General features: G+C 37.8%; 1 protein-coding gene and 1 long non-coding RNA gene across 8 annotated transcripts in view; one reads left to right on the top strand and one right to left on the bottom strand.

Moving 5' to 3' along the window:
- B3GALT1 (beta-1,3-galactosyltransferase 1) overlaps window positions 1–17,502 on the top strand; it is a 185,724-nt gene that overhangs the window by 141,517 nt on the left and 26,705 nt on the right. The gene's annotated exons all lie outside the window — the stretch shown is intronic.
- LOC138113011 (uncharacterized) overlaps window positions 5,104–17,502 on the bottom strand; it is a 55,032-nt gene continuing 42,633 nt past the window's right edge. For 4 of the 7 annotated variants that reach the window (XR_011151965.1, XR_011151964.1, XR_011151969.1 and 1 more), the window contains 3 exons: window positions 9,724–9,775; window positions 7,456–7,633; window positions 5,104–6,560 (listed from right to left, as the gene is read on the bottom strand). This is a non-coding gene — a long non-coding RNA (uncharacterized lncRNA). Of the gene's footprint in view, window positions 6,561–7,455; window positions 7,634–9,723; window positions 9,776–10,803; window positions 10,895–12,003; window positions 12,124–12,155; window positions 12,270–17,502 lie in introns of those variants that run through there. The other 3 variants (XR_011151968.1, XR_011151966.1, XR_011151967.1) reach the window with 3 other exon arrangements.

The raw sequence follows: 17,502 nt of genomic DNA, 5'->3' as shown, positions 1-17,502 counted from the left end.
TCAACGGTTCCATGGATCAAACTTTGCCCTCTGCATGTTAGGATTCTGTCAGTTGAGGTGCTAAGAATCAGCTGTTATGCACCTATTCTATTGAAATGTAAACCACACAGAACTTCAACTCTCTATGTGTATTTCAGGAGCAACATAGCATTTAGAAGAATTAAACAATAAGGCAAGAGGCACCAACATACAGGTGACTGTATGTTTAGGCTACTGTAATTTTTTTAAGATTTCCTACTTTTATCAGTCATCAAGTTCATCTAAATGCATCCAGATTAGAAATTTCATTACCCAAAAATCTAGTACAATGAACCAAAAGGCATTTGCTTCTCTATCAAAGAATGCAGAAGGTGCTTGAAAAATATTATTAGTTGACTTAGCAAATATGACAAAGGCATAGTAAGGTTACAGGGTATCTGGTCAAGACTGTCTAACTCCGTATTACAGGATGGATCATAATTCAAAGGTCTAAATAAAAGGATGGAGAGACAGTATTGTCTGGTGACTGGTTAAAAGTATTATCTTTCTAGATACCCAATCTGAATATAAACCCATATCTCTTTATTCTTAATGAATACAAAATATTTGTAATCTTAGTTTGGCATTTTCCTAGTGCAAATATTTCAGCACTGATTCAGCATTCCCCAAATTTGTCACCTCTGTTGTTTTCTATAGAACAATTGATGGACAGAACCCTCAGAATTTTATTAATCCTATTAATAACAAAGCTGGAGCTTTCATAGATTCTTAGTATTTTATAATCCCATTCAGGTATATTACTGCTGATTATTTGACCGTAATAAAATTATGGAATGACTGATCCTTTTACAGATAAGAAGAATGAATAATCTCAGAGTAAGAGATTTGCGACGCAATCAGACTTTGTATTTAGTAACGCTTAGCCTAAAAATAATCAAAATATTAATCCATACCTAAATGTCATTGGGAATTTCAGAGAAGCCTTTGTACAGCAAAAGTACAATCTACCTTTTGTACCTGAAATCGCAGGCAGGGGTTGGAAAAAAATAACACAAGAGTATGGTTTTAATCTTCCCGTGAAAGCACCAGCACATTTAAAACCATCACTCATAACAGTAAATCAAAACCTCAGTAATGCTTGTTGAAACTGGCTTTTAAGATAGAGGATGAACAAAAAGACCTTTTAAAATAAGTTTCAGGGAATATATAAACTGTCTGAACACTGCCACAGACAATCAGTTTTAACAGCATATGTCCAAAAGCCTAGTATAGTTACTTGCTGTTCTGGGAGCCTGCCAAAGAAAGAGATCCATCCGGAAATTATGAGGGGGGGAAAAAACTCAAGAGAAAATGTATAACAACACATAACTGACATGCATCTCTAGCAATTCTAAAGCTTTTCATTCAGCATCCATCATCATAAAATCAGTGTTCCTGACACATCTTCATTTTAATAGAGAAATACTTTTTTTGAAAAGCCTGGAACTCCCTATTGACAAACTGTACAGTAACGCATATAAGATTTATCCTACTGCGTAACTTTCCCAAGGAGCATCTGAGAATTATTAAAGACATAAGCATCATGGAACCCTACAAGACCACCTAAGTTTTGTAGATAGAAAAGAGCAGAGGCCATAAACCAAATCAGCAGGAAACTTTACAGCACAATTAATATCTCCTAAAATATATTCCTGTTTTAGCTTCTAGGAAATGTTTCAGTGGAGGATAATATTTATTAAAGCAGCAGCTATCTCCCTTTTTCAGATTAATATTTCTGACAGGCACTGGCAACTCCAGTTACCAAGGGTTCAGTTTACTGTTTAATAAAGACCTTTCATGAGACCCGCTTGAGCAGTACCTACCTGGATTGTTTTTAAATAAAGCTGTGTCTGCCCTGAGGAAGCATGGCATGGGTGTGTGCTAACAAGCAGGGTTTTGGCTCACCCACTAAGAGAAAATCTTCAATACCTAACAACAGCAGGCCATGACACTACTTCAGATGCTCAGCCCAGAGCCCAAGAACCCAGTGTGGAACTGGCTGACAGCTCAGCTTTAAAGGCTCTCACAAGTTGGTCTCTTCTGTTCGTACTCCCACACACCTTCACTGCTCCTCACATCGAGAACTGCATCCTTATGGCTTTTTTCCTGAAGCAGTGATGTGAGAAAGGGGCTCCTGAGGCAAAGGCAGTACTGGCCCAAGAGGCCAGAGGAGGCCACAGGCACAGCAGGACACTGTGGCCAGCAGCTTGGGCACACTCACAGCCCTCCACCATCGGTGCTCTGCCCTGGCCCAACAGCTCAACCACCACATCAGCCTGGGAATTAAGCTTGGTCCAGAAGTGTGCTTTTGCTTTTCCAAAGTGAAATGCATTGGAGTGACCCTAATTCCAGGCCTGTCTCCAACATTATATGATATCACAGTGCCCATCTGGCCAGTTAAAACTCTTGCACTCTGTCCAGAGAGATTTACAGATCTGAGACAAAGTGAGGAGGAGTTTTGTAGCCCATGAGCTCTGTTGTCTAAGACTGGGGAGCTCTAAATTTTACTTTCAGGACTATTTATTTTTTTTTACACTTAGAATAGAAAGGATCAGATTACTATCTTAACTTGGAAGGGCTCAAACACAGAACAGATATGAAACCTGCAGCTTTCCTTTGGTGCAGTGTCTCCTACTTTACCAGTTGGGAGACAGACAATGACCACAACTATGAAGCACTGAATTCAGTGTATGAGCCTGATGATGGCAATTTGGGATGCCACACCGCACAGCAATAGACTGAGGCTTTCTTTTTTTGTAGCTGACTACACCCCTTTACTGTATCTACCTGCGTGCCAAGGTCAGGACTGCAACTAAAGCTGAGACTGAAGAATCCTCTGAGGTTCTTAGAAAAGGAGAATTTATCAAGGAATTAAAACAATTTTTTGATGTATTGGGTAATAGAAATCAGCCTGCCTCTCACAGGATCTGATCACTTAGGGCTCTTTTCTTCCTTGTGTTCCTTGGCTTTTTGATGATGGACCTTTCTCTTTTTTTTTTTGTCTTTTTAATTTATATCTACATAAACTAAGTATTTCCAGGAACAACGGCACGTGAAATTTTATACTTCTACTTCTTTTAACATAATACTTCCATTACTCTAACCTGTGTTTTTCTACTAGATCTGATTTACACTACTCTTTTCACACTTTCTACTAGTCAGTGGCTGCAGTCATCCAAAGACTGCATTGTAAATATCTGCAACAGTAGAAAAGGCTTTGCCAGCAAGAAACATACAAGAATGCCGAAGTGTTACTTAAAAATAACATTAGTTTCTGGACAGATGTGAAAGAGCTTACTTTCATATTAGTCCATGTAAGCCTACATAATCTCCTAACAATCCGGAATCTAAAATACTTGCTTTGTGGATCACTGCATACTCATTTGACAAAAGGTTTGATAAAATGCTTTGATTTGCTATGGATGACTGAAATTCTGAAGAAACTGTGTGCTGCAACAAGCTCACAGAAATGTACAATTTATGGTGAGATTTGACAAATGCTCTGTACTTGTCTGAGAGCTTTTATAGCACAGGGGATAGTGTAGTGAATATGAGAGGTAAAATGCCTGCTGATTTTAATAAAACCTAAGTTGTACAAATGATGGCTGCACTGAATCTCCAACCCTTAATAAGTGCCAGTCCATCCAGGCACTATCATCTCCCAGTATTCTCTGCACTTCAAGTTGTAAGAGTCCCATTAAATGAAATGTTTATATTTTAGTTTTCATAAGTTATGCTTTCACCAGTCCAGCTACTCAAGTCTACATTAATTCAGCTCTGTTTTAATGTAGCAGATGGACCAATGGGACTGACTTCTCAGTCTGCCTAATGTCTCCCCTTAAACCACAGGTGCATTTGTAACTGTCCAATATCACACCCTTTAGATGTCAAGCAGACTGAATAGAGGCACACCTCTCTAAAGAAGTGGTAAAACATCTCAATAAATGAAAGAAATGAATGTGAACTTCCAGGGAATAGCAGACACTTTCCATCCGTTCAAACTACTACTGTTGCTATTTATAGAAGCCCCCTTCATGCTAAGGACTTTGTAAGGCTGATACAGTCCAGTTTAGCAGAAGGATGTACACTTTATGCAGAGCTTGGAATCTGGCCCTAAGTTACAACAAAGCTGAAATGAATCAAAGCTTCACAATTTATATTTAACAGAACAATGACAGTTTGCAATATTAAAACAATAATTTTAAAAAAATCTTAAAATCACATTAGTTTCTACAAACACCAAAAAGCAAAATTCTAGCAAAATCAGACACCTCCATGCTATGTCTGCATCTCTTATTCTCCCTGCCTAGCATAAATAATATGAAATACAAAACACCTGGCTGAAGGCAGCAATATTTCCTTTTTGCCATGACTGTCTAGTGTTAAAGCTGAATATAAAACATTTCATTACTCTAACACTTACTTTAGGCTTCAAAAACCAGTGCATTTAAAATAAACTTTTGGTGAAAGCTTTATTCCATGTCTCAGCAGTAACAAACTCTATTACAATAACATGCATGAGACCTAGATGTTCAGCAGAAAAATGATTGTATCTTTTATATCCACAGCAGGGAGATAGCTATTTCATCTCCTGTCAGGATGATTTATTCAATAAATGGAGAAAATATAAATTCTAAAATGCACAGATGTTTTTTTCCTGCATCTCAAGAAACAGCAGAAATCTTAGGAAATTAAGAAAATTAACTCCACCATAGCTATTACACCACCAGGCATTTTGGAACAACGAACTGAGTATCTTGAAAAAAGAATATTGCAAAACCTTCCATGCTTTGGATGGTTAAATCAAGACAGTCTGTTCTCTCTCTTCCCTATGGCTTTGTGCTCCTGCCCCAATCTTTTCTTTTTATCCACCTTCCTTTTACAGAGAGGTTTATGAATTGTTCTGTATAGACAAGGATCCATGCAGTTTATATCCAAAGACAAACTCAATCTACTTTTGGTATATTAATTAGCAGAAAAAATTATCTACTGGAAATTTTAAAAGCAGAAGTTGAAGTTTAAGCAGAAGGGCTCTGAAAGCACGAAATACCAGGTATAAAGAAGGAAAAAGGGTTAAAAACAGAATCAGGTCATTCTCTTTATTATGCTTTTTCGTAAGCCATAGTGAACAGTACAAGCAGTACCAGCAATAGAAAAGGGATCATCTGTAAGGGTGAACAATCTTGTCCATGAGTTCAGAGCCAAAATTTTTGGTTTTCATTTCCAGCTGTCACCTTATCTGAATCACTTTTTCAATCTTGAGTATATTTCCCTAAATTAAAACAGGAAAATTGGAAGCAAGGTAAAATTTAGCGTGAAATCTTACATTTTCCCTAGAAAGTCTGGTGGTCTTAATTTCAGAAAATGCAATTGCAGCAGTAAAGGAACAGAAGAGAAAAATGGAGCTTAGTCTCTGGCAGCTTTATAGAGCCAATGGCACTGTGGTGACTAATACTGACACTATGAATACTTTCAGGAGGTTCTCATTCACTGTAAATTTTTGCAGCAATACTGGAAAACAGCGAACAACAATGTCAGGAGAGGTCATAGTAATTACATGCTCTCTAATGAAGTTTTGTTTCATGCTACAAACCCAGAAAATCTAGCAAACCAAAACTCACATAAAAGACTATGATCACTAACGCTCACATTTGTACCTTCTGAACTGCATTTTTTTTTTAAAGAGACTTTGACAGCATCAGGAAAAATGACCTTAGTGAAATCCATAACACAGACCGTGAGCAGATGCCATGATGAGATAAGAACAGAGCCTTACAACAAAGCAAAGTGACCACACACAGTGATAGCTTGTGAGGATGAAGCAAGCATCACTAAGAATAAAGAACAATGAAAGAATAAAATTGTCCTATTTTCTCATCCAAATTTCTCAACTGCTTCATTCAAAGCCCCTTCTAATAAGCTGGTAATCAGGAACATTTTAATTATACAATTTAAGATGAAGACAACCATGATAACAAGATTCACAAGGCCACACTTAGACAATGTAGGTTCTACTAAGATGGGATGTATTTACTCACTGATTTTAAACAGAGCTCTTTTTGCATTGCCCTAAACCAATGTGGATTTAAGATCTCCATAATCACATTTAGCAATGCACTGTGTGCAAAGCAATAAAAGCAGTTATTCATTAGGGTTTATGAGGCATACAGGGTCACATCTGGCTGACTTTATTTGATGTTTAGGTCAACTTTACAGACCTACATGTAAGTACATTTAAATGCACATTCTCTACATTGTTTGAAAGGCCAGCATATGTCCTCAATTTTCCCCTCTCTACATGTATATGTGTCTTATAATCTATGCGTGATGTTTCTGTGAAAATAAATAGATGTGTGAATTCAGTTATCTTCCATCAGCTGCATTTATTCTTGGTCATCAAAGAAGAGGCTTCTAATCCCTACAACTAACAGCCCAATACTCTTCTTCCATTATCATTTATTATTACAGGCAGGCAATGAACACTCATGTTTAGATACTGAGCTTAGGAATGATCCTGTGAGTTATAAATACATTCTAGGGAGCTGTTAAAAAGAAATCAGAAAGGTGCGTTACTCAGTAAAGTGAGTTCATAAAACCATACACTTTAGACACTTCAAAGATAATTAATGTATTCCCCCAGACTCCTTTTGTAAAATCACAATCAGCCAAATAAATGACCTGTGAAATAAACCTCCATCTAAATTAGTCTATAACCTTCAAGTCTTTCTTCCACCAAAACCTCTCAAGTCTTTAACATGACCACATTCCTCTTATAAAGTAATCCCTAAGTTCCATAGGTTCACTCCTAGAGGAACATATCACAAAGGAACAATACAATTTCCCCTCTATTCACTTAGGGTTTAGGAAAAATATCACAGGAATGTCCAAAGCACCATCAGGCTGCGGAGAACTGGTTACCATTGCAAAATGCAGTGGTCTGATACTGCAAACATCCTCTCAAGAACATGCTTCTCCTACCCAATGTGTAACTGCTGAGTTGGCTTATCCCCAAATTTATCAGAAGCTATGGAACTGCAGTCAGTATTCATAGTAGCTTGCACCACTAAAGGCCCTGGTGTACAAGAGCTCATTGTGGAAAACACGAAGTGGAAGAAAGCAGCACTTGTACACTATTTCTCATATGCCATTTCTTTATAACACCACATATAAATGTGTATTCCAGATACACATTTAACTACTCATAAAAATTCTTCGGTAGTTTACAAGGAGATGAACCCACACAGTGCTGGAATATGTAACTTAAATAGCAGCATTTTGATTTTGTATCACAGACATAAGTCACTTGCTAATTGGATTCTTAAATTTGGACATCAGCCTTTAATCTCATGCTTCATTGCCCAGGAAAGAGGTGCATTTGTTCTGGGCTTCTTAATTGTGATATATCTCGCTGATAGTATACCAGTCATTCAGACTCACCTGATGCTTTAGATTTTCCCATTTGAAAGGGGGCCAAAGGACGTGAAAGGCATTTTGTCTGTGATGTGTCCTTCTCCTCACAGTGTCCTTTAGAAGACATTCACAGGAAAAGTAGGACATCAGCGATCACTGTGTCCCATGGCTCCAAGTGAGACAGGTAAAATATGGATAAGCAAATCTACGTGAGTGGATAATGAAAACAAAAGTTAAGTTCCTTAAATTTTTGCATAGTAAATAAATGCTTAATGAAATATTTACATGAGAATCGGAAATTTCTAAAATGGATTGGTTTAAAATCCACAGGGTAGAATCCCACAAGTAAAGACACCTGTAGATCCACCCACAAGTCAGCACAATTCCAAATTGTCGCAGCAAATCCAAACCCATTTCAAGCTGTTGTCAAGCATCAATGCAAGATCCACTGATATGATGATCCTCTGCAAAAAAAACCCACCTTGTTGTCTGAAGTAACAGCTATTTTTATATATATTTGAAATAACATATATATATATATATGAAATAACAGATATTTCTATAGCCTAGGTTATACCAGTCTTTTTTATTATTATTTTCATCTCTAATTTAGTTGAAGATTTCAAATTAAAAATAATAACCCAATCTCATTTTACTTCAGCAACTGCTAAATTATTGGTATCATATTGTAAAGTTGCTCAAGTTTATAAGGGATCTTTCAGAGACCCAACTGATAAATTAGGTAATTAAAAAAGAATATATGAACATCCTTCACCATAAAGAAGAAAAATCAAAAGTCGAGAGATTAAGAGCAGTAGAATCACCCCTGTACTCAACAGAAAATTTATAATCAATGCATCAAATGTATTCAATACTCTGTTCAGTTTCTAAGGGTTACAGTAATTAATCCTTTTTTCAATTCACGTTTTCTGAATTATTTCCAGAATTTCTTCACTTTTAATACTAATTAGGAGATAATCAAGTAAATGTTTAGTCTCCAATGTTATGCTTATTACCCCACTTTTTCCCCCATAATTTCCCCCAAAAACACCAGTTTTTTAATTTCAGATTCTAAATCACCTATTTGATTTTTTCCATTCTACTTAGTATTTTCTTTTTAGAATATTCAGGTACTTGTTGGCACAAACAGAAGAAAAATTTCAAAACTGAATGCATGAGAATTCATAGAAATAAAATAGTAAATTCAGGCACACAAACCAGTTCTAGAAACACAAATTTATCCAGTGATTAAAATAAAGCACTACTGTTTTGCTTATCCAAAGCGGCACAATTAAGTAGCACAGAACAATCTTTTTTAAATTACAGTCCTTCTTTGAGATAAAAACTCAAAAGAGATTTTGGCAAACAAAACAAATACTTAAGAAATCATTATCTAAATATTGATATTGCACAAACAGAAAAATGTTAATCATACCACATTAATCATACAAATTATTCATTCCACAAGTTATAGGAACAACTAGGATGATACATATCCAGGAATTTCACTTTAATAATTTTTAGGCAAACTAAAATGTCAGTTTTTAGCATTTATATGTAATTCCATGTATTGCTATGACTCACAACTCTTTATAACTTTAGAAGTAGTCACCACTACTAAAAAGGGAGAATTTCCTAGCAGTTAACACCTCAAAATTATTAAGATAACAGGAAGCAAACCCACTAATAATTTAGCAAATAATATATTGCTAAATGTCAACTTTTACATAGCAACCATCTCTCTTTTTAAAAAGTGACATGGAAACAAAGGTGTCTATCCCTTAGTTACAAAGTCCCTGCAGCAAGTCAGTACATGAATTTGTTCACTTTTGATCTTAAAAGTTCATTTGAGTTGTTTCATCTCTAACAGCCATGAGGTTGACAAAATAAATAAAAACCCACAGAGATCCATTTCAAAAAACAGGCCACAGCAATACTAACTTTCCAGCTAGCTGAAAGTCTCCATAGGCCTTTTAAGGCATCAGGCAAGTGCACACCACACACACACAAATATCCCAAGCCCAGCATGGGATTGTTTGTTACACGTGTGGGGCACACCCCTGCCAGGCAGATCCCCCTGTACCGGCACAGGCTGGCACAGCCCACAGCTCTCGCTCCATCTCACGTGTCCAGCCACAGATTCTCTGTGCCAGGGCTGACAAGCTGAGACGGTGGGGGGAAAATGGGAAGGATACTTTCCTGCAGTAAATTCATGGTTTGAGGATGGAGCATCATTACTTCAGATTAATCCGATTTTTCCCTGCCCTAAAATGGCACTAAGGTCTACCTCCTCACCTGCTCTTCAGCACTGGCTCTGTCCAGCACCTGTCCTCAATCCTGGGCAGCTCTGCAAGAAGAGGGAGACAGCAGTGTCATATCACCTGTATTTATGTGAATCCCTGATCACAGACTTCCATTCAGAGATGATTTTTTTATATAGGAATGCAATTTGAAAATATAAACCTTCAGATATCTTCCATAAATACCCAAGAATTATTTTAATGGGGCAACAAAAACTTTATCAGCTGAAGTCCTGTCCTGTAACTCCTACAGGTTTTATAGGATTAAATTCAGTGTCTTTTTAAAGTCTCACTACCACATAATTCCTTACTTTTAAGCCTCTTTTTCACCATCTTTTGGTCCCAGAAGTTCCCTCAAACCATGCAAATACATTTTTGAAGCATAGATTAGGTCTCTCATGTTTAATAAAAAGTCTACTTAAATTATTTTTCAGCTTTGTTATAAATTAATATTGTGAAGTCTTTCAGCGAACTGAACATATCTCTATTCTGTTCAAACAAATCCACTCCAATATTAACATTTTAAGGATTTATGTAAAGTATAACCAATACACATATTGCACATCCAGTCTTTGTTCCAGAGTAGCAAAGCAAAACAGAATCTTCTGATATATTCCCTGTTGTATTGCAAGCCAGAATTATACCCCAGTTCCTTCATTCTGTTTTGCATAACATTATCCATATCACTTTCACTGTTTGGTTTTCAGGATTATTACAGTCAGGCCTCACTCAAATCTACAATCAACCTGCCTCACACCACAACTTCTCTCCCTACAGAAAGGGCGAATAACTCAAAGGACCCTAAACCTTATTTTCATTCCCAAACTTGCATCACAAATTTGGAAACCATTTCACAAAGTGACTTACTTTGTAAACCTCTACAATCTGATTTAACCCTGTGAGATGGGGCTCACACTGTGCAGGTGACCAAGCAAGGCCACTTGTGCACCAGCATTTGGCTGGGCCCCCAAGAAGGGGCCAGCACCTTCCTCCTCCCTGGCAGTGGCCTGACAGAGTTCCAGAGAGGTGGCAGGCACAGGCAAAGCTCCCAGCAGATGAGCAGGCAGGGCCTCACCTGTCAGACACTCTGTGGAGGATGCAGAGGTTGCTCTGTCCCAGCTACCAGCAGAGCTTTTCCTGAGAGCAGCTCTGCACTGGGGAGACACCTGAGTTCGAGGCAACACGATCAAGACTAAAATATCTCTTTTCCCCTGACTCCCATCTTGGCACATGTGCTGTGCTATCAGCCTTTCAAATTATCCCTCCATTTGCTTCCAAGTTCACTTTTTGACAGCCAGGCCACTCATATTTTGTATTTAGTCAGAATGGAACCACAGGATTAAATGATTTCTAGTTAACGTCACATTCTAGTTCTGGTTTTATGTCCAGTTCTGTAGGAGAGATCTTATGCTCTAATCAGCATGCTTAGATAGGATTTTATTTTGAATTCCTAAATATATCTTATTTGCTTTTATGAATGATATCCACTTTTTTCTACTTACATGGTCTGTATTTTGAGACTTATTTGATTGTAATCCTATTAAAACAAAAAAAATCTGTAACCATTTAAAGACTGGTTGTAAAAAAAGAAAACACCTCACAGTTCTGGACTGCTAAAACCACTGTACAGCTTCTCTCACGCACATCTTCTCTCTGTCTCTCAAGAAATTTATTTTTAGAGATTTGCCATGAGCCTTTGCAGTGCTTAAGACAAATGGATTGTATTATTGAATCCCGCCCTCAGGAATCATACTTCAATATAAATCAAAACCAGAAGCATTCTTTCCTGCAGACCCACTAAAAACCTGTGTAGAAAAATAAGTAAGAGCTTCACAAAAACAAAATAAAGTCTAGGTTTTATGTGACTAGAGTAATATATAGAACACTAATAGCATGTTTATAATAACTAAATAGAAAATGCAGATAACAAAAAAATACTAATAACCCTCATGTACAAGGACAGTCATCTCCAAGTAGGAAAAATTAACAAATAAATTATTGTGCAAAGCTGTCATTTATATGTAGCTGTCAACTGCTACAATTTCATTTTTTCCAAGGTCTGGAAAATGAGGTCAAGATCAGTTTCTGCCAATTAATTCTGCCAATTAATTAATTCCTGTGGGCTTATTAAAATCCTATTTAGAAAAAAAAAATCAATTTCAAAGTTCGAAATAAAGGGTCACATCATTCAGCCATAGCAAACCATCAGTATCTATATACTGAGAGCTCTCTCTATAGGTACATAGAAATAAAAAAACTTTACATAAGTAATTACCCATAGGTTTAGTGACATAGATTGTCTGGATAATTAATATGAAGAGCTGATCCTTTACTCTTTTATAGTTGTACAAGCTACAGGCTGGTATCAGCACAACTGGTTCTTCCCTCCCTTGCATTTCTAACCTGCTGCTGTGCCAAAGCACTCACCTCTTAGACAAAACTCGAGGCTGCCCTGCAGCTATACCACCACTGGGTGGGCCCTGCTTCTCTGCCCCACCTCTTGAACACATGAAAGCTGTTTGCACTGATTTGTTCCAGGGGGCTCTGGTTCTCCCACGAGGTCATCAGTGGAGACTATAACTCATCATACATAACCACCCTGCTCACCTGCCAGAGCCCCATGACCAATACAAGATGTTTACAAGCATCTGCAAGAGGCAGCTGCATCAATTTCTGCCTGCCAGGAGAATCCTGCTGAGGGCTTGAGAACCTGAACACTTGTAGGAAAAGAAATAAACATTAATATGGGAAGGAGAGACATAAAATGCTTTAGCATTTGGTATTATGGGCATAGTAACTGATTTTAGATTTTTGCTTATATTATCAACATTACTCCAGGTTGCTCTTAGTGCATAAAGAATATATTGTTCAGTTTCCTCTGCAAAATGCAGCTGAAAGGCAAGAGCATTCCCTGAAAACTGCAACTTTAACCCGTGAGTTCCTCAATTTCCAATGTATAGGAAGATGTGGCTGGTTTTATTGTTGTTGCTTCACCTGTCATCACCAATTTGTATCATTTAAACCAACAATTGCCAACAAATCAGTTCAGGACCCTAATTTGACCTATGAGCCTGCCAGATTTGGAAGCTAGGTGGAGGGATCAGCTAAAAAAGCCTGTGAGAGGTTTTGGTGTCATTGAGTACATTTTCGTAAGAAACCTGCTCTTAATGGAAAATGTAACTACAGAGGTTTGGCCTATCTTGGGAATGAATATGGCCTCAGAGCATACAAAGTTTGGCCCTCCACAGCCTAAGCTATTCACATTTGCCTCTAACTTTAGTTTTAACTTGAATCTCTGAGGCTCCTGATTTGCTTTAGCTGTGTTAAATCAGATTTTGAACACTACGACACTGTTAGATCAGATTTCCTATCACTGCTGTAAATGGCATTCCGTTTTCATCCAAGCAGGGTTCCCTGAGGTCCTCTTGACCCAATCAATTAGAAAACTTATTTTTCTTGTGGCCAGGCTACAAGAAAAGGTACATTTTCCTTTCATCCATTTAACCAGCCTACATTTGGTCTCTATGAGGTGAAAAGTAGAGACACAGCTTGGGGCATTTACTTGCTCTGTGACTTTCTGAAAGGAGCTAAGTTGCCCATATAAAACTACACTTCTCTAGCATGCATTCAGAAAGCTCCACACAGCCTCTGAGAGTGCAGGAGAAAGCAATTGGACCCAGAGGGTGCCATGTTCTAATTTCTGCACATGCAAAACCGGGGCAATGCTACACACCCATCCACACATTCACTGGGTGGTCCTAGAGTGTGGCATTAATAGTAATTACTTAAGTAGAGGTGAGTCACTGCAGTTGATCTGTCCAGTTTTTTCTGTGCACAATATTCACTACTGCAGAAATATTACACTGGTATTTAAAACTAGATTTCCCCCCCCCCCCCCCCAAATAAAGCTAAACACACAAAGAAGATATAATCATGCCTTTCTATTGAGAATCAACATTAATCCCTGTTGCTTTTGGCACACCACCAATTCATCTTCATATCTCAGTTTGGTTTACCGTAAGTTATACCTTAAACCAGACTCCCACATTTCTAAGATCTATGCAAAAGCCTTGTTGCACCACTTCCCTCACTTGCTGTACCTCACACATGCCGCAGAGCCTTTCCTGCCCCATCGTACCAAGCACTGCTTCTCACAGGCTGTCTAAGGCTTCCTCACTTTATCATCAGGACATTGACTTCACTGTCCCCATAGAGGATGCAGCATCTACCCCACTAACCTAAAATTCAGCAGTAGTCCAGGTTCCAGCTCTGGCCTGGGACAGAGAAGTGTAGTGTGTTTAAGACATCAGCCTTTTCTTTGCAGTGCCTTGATAAATCACAAATGCTGCTAGTGCTCTGTACTTCTGTATAAAAAAAAAGCTAGTACATATCCTACAAGGTGGTCTTTAAAACTTACATGTAGGTGATTTTTCACACTTAGATTGGGTGTTGGAATCTGAGGAAATAATCTTCCATTTTATTCAATGTGTCACAGCAGAGAATACCATAGTATGAAGAGAAAAAGCTGAGATAGGAAAAAGCCAAGTCCTGGTTGCACATCTGATGCAGATGAGCATGTAGTGACTTGTGCAAATCACAATGCTCTTCATACACATTTACAATAATGATGATTGATGATGAAAATAAAGTCACTGTTCTGGTATTTTATTATGAAATGTTGTCAATTTCAGCCCATATCTGTGCTCAATAATTTTATTCCCTTCAACTATTTTAAAAATTCTTTCTGGTAAAGAGTGAGTCCAACACTTTTATTTTTGTCACTAGACAAAAACTGCTTTTCTCTTTTGTAAGAAGCAATACCGGATCTCAAATTCTGTAATGAGCTGTAATGAGGTGGTAAAAATGCAATGAAGAAACAGGACCAAAATTCAACACTAATCACTCCAATTTTCTGTAACATTCCTGAGCATTCAAAGTTTCCTATTTCAGATCAATGCATAAATTATATTTAAATTTTATTGTGACTTTCACTATATTCCCAGAAGCACTCACAGCAGTAATTTGCCATTTTAGTCTAAATGAAAGGAGTACATTTTGCTCTCACTTAACCATATAACCTCATTGACTTCAGTGAAACAAGGAGCATGAGAATGAGTCAAGCCTAAGTGCAATTACAGTATGTATACAGAATGCTGTATGTGCTATTTACAATGTGAAGACATTTTGGAGTGAGAGGTAAAGCTGATCCTACTACATTAGAGCAAGATAATTTTCTCAAAGGAGCAGCAGTAATACATGATGTGTTACTGAGTTCTGCTTTAGTGTTTTTCATTTGTTAGCATTTTTAATTTGGTACTGAACAAAACTATCAAGTTCACAAAAAAAATTAATGCTACCATAGTCCTGTGCTGCAAGGTTAAAAGATGGCTACAGCATATTAAGGTTTTCCTGTTTAATTTAAATCAGGGAATGGAAAAGGAAATCTTATGACCTTTTTTGGAAATATTTTCTATATAGAGAGAACACATAAAGGCATGCTATATAATTAACCAATAAAACAGTGTTTCAATGCAAACATTAGAATACTAAATAATGAGTACAAGTTTAATTTGTTGCAACTCCAGTGACTGGATATAAGTGCTCCAAGCTCTTCAGGCAACCTTTAGAGGTTGAATTTTCACATCCCCACACCCACGTTCTGAAGAGCATGCTCAGCAGCCACTTCACCTCCTCCTCACCCAGCCCTCAGCCCTGTTCTGCCTCAACAGCTTATCATGGGTCACATGCATATCAAAGCACTCATGATACAATGGCTTAATAAAATCACCCAGAATTCAAAGTTGCATCTTTACAAAGTCCCCAACTGCCAGACAATAGTGTAAATGTATAAAAATATCCACATAGGCATTTTGTATTATAGCTTGGCAACAGAAAATTACAGTAATTATAAATAATGAAGTCTTTGTCAGGCTTCAGTGATGGGAAGACTGAAAGACACTTAAAGGGAACATCCCTCTGCCTTCCCCACACAGACATCTATTTAGTGGTGCTTTCCAACATGGGCAGAGCCTGAGAGTGAGGAGAAGCAAAGTAGCTGCTCCACCCACCATGTCTCTCAGACACTGCAGGGTGAAGATCTCTTTGGGAATCAAACTTTAGGAGGGGCTCAAAGCAAACACAGCTTCTGCTCTGTGAGCCAACAGCAGTGGTGCAGAGGACAGCTGCAACTTGACAGCTCCTGCTGCTCCAACATGCACAAGGCAAGTCCTGTAATTTGGGATCTACAGCTTTGGGGAATATGTCCTTTGCCTATCCTACATCACTGATGCAAATCCTCGTGGAGATTAGATTACTGTTTTCTCTACGCTTTCTATTAAACCATGTTTGCAAAGGATTAAAAATAGCTCCAGTAAGGCTCCAATTATAATACGAAACAAACATTCAAAGTGGGTTAGGTAATATATGCAGAATTTAGACCCATTTTCCTCAGGTAGAATTGAGAGGAATAAAGCAGGTCACAGTAAGGACAAGTCAGCTCGCAGACATAACCTCAACTGGCTAAAGCAAAAGATTATTTGCTGGCAAACGTTAAGCTTTCCCTGTCCATCATCTGTGCTGGAGCCACATGGTTGTGGTTGGCCACAAAGTAGAAACAGAAGTCCAGATCTGTCTGAGAAACACTAAACATATGCCACAGCTTCCACAAGTCTCCAATTTTGCAGCACATTTTTATATTCTGAAAAGCAATGACACTTTCTTACTGGCAAGTTAGAAAGTAAAAACAAGTAACTATATAGCCACACCCTCCTTTCACTCCATTCTGCAAAATTACCTGGCCATGAAGAGGAAGATAAAGACTTTAAAAATATTAAAACTTTAAAAACATGAAAAATTACATCTCAAGCCTGGACTTTAAATAATGTCATATGCTGAAATGTCATTATTTCTTTATTAGAAGGTTTAAAAAAGACAAGTACCCAGTGGTTTAGTGGCCTTGGAAGAACATTTGGTGAGGATTGCTCACTGAATTTTGCTCCAGCACAGCTCTGTTTGGTTTGAGGTGCAAAAACAGGTTGTAATTTGTTAAAGTGGATCTACAGTTTTGGGAAAATAAACATTGCTCTATCTCCCTTTGACAAAGACAGCAAACATCACCAGCACAATTGTGGGAAGAGTGTAGAATGGCTTGGCATCGCTCTTCCCAAATTCACGACCAAATTGTAAAAGTGATCCAAAAAATTGTAGGAGAAGGAAATTCATTCCAATTCAGTCACTACAGCTGACTGCAAATGCATAATAATGTACGTTTTCCTCATGTTTTCCCAGACAGACTAGCTTTAAAATCCTTAAATGATTGGATGTAATCTATGAGAGGAATAACAACATGAGCATCATTAGAGAAGCGTGTTTCACCAAACTGGAAGGGTTAAATAGCACAGCTACTCATAGAATTTGTACTACTTTATCTGGCAATCTGTGTGCAGATTTGTCACTTGTTCAGCTGTCCCTAATAGAGTCATTTGCATAGCAGGCCTAGGGTGGCTTATGCTTCAGATGATATGAAGTTTGCAATAGCACTCTAAAAACATTCTACATTATAAAATCACTGAGCAGAGTGATTTGCTTGCTATGTGAGATGATTGGATAGTCTGCTCTGAAAAGCTCAATTTCACTTCAGTAGATATGCCTTGGCTTTCAAAGTGCTTAACCTCATTTCGAGGCTGGAAAAGGCATTATCTGGTCTGTCATTAATGTTATGGAGAGGGTAGAACTTCTCTCTTTAATCATCATCATAATGTTCACAAAATTGTTT

Source organism: Aphelocoma coerulescens, chromosome 7 (genome assembly GCF_041296385.1).
Source record: "Aphelocoma coerulescens isolate FSJ_1873_10779 chromosome 7, UR_Acoe_1.0, whole genome shotgun sequence".
In the NCBI taxonomy this organism is placed as follows: domain Eukaryota; kingdom Metazoa; phylum Chordata; class Aves; order Passeriformes; family Corvidae; genus Aphelocoma; species Aphelocoma coerulescens.
The sequence above is the reverse complement of the archived record's forward strand: the minus strand, read 5'-3'. Positions and strand labels throughout refer to the sequence as shown.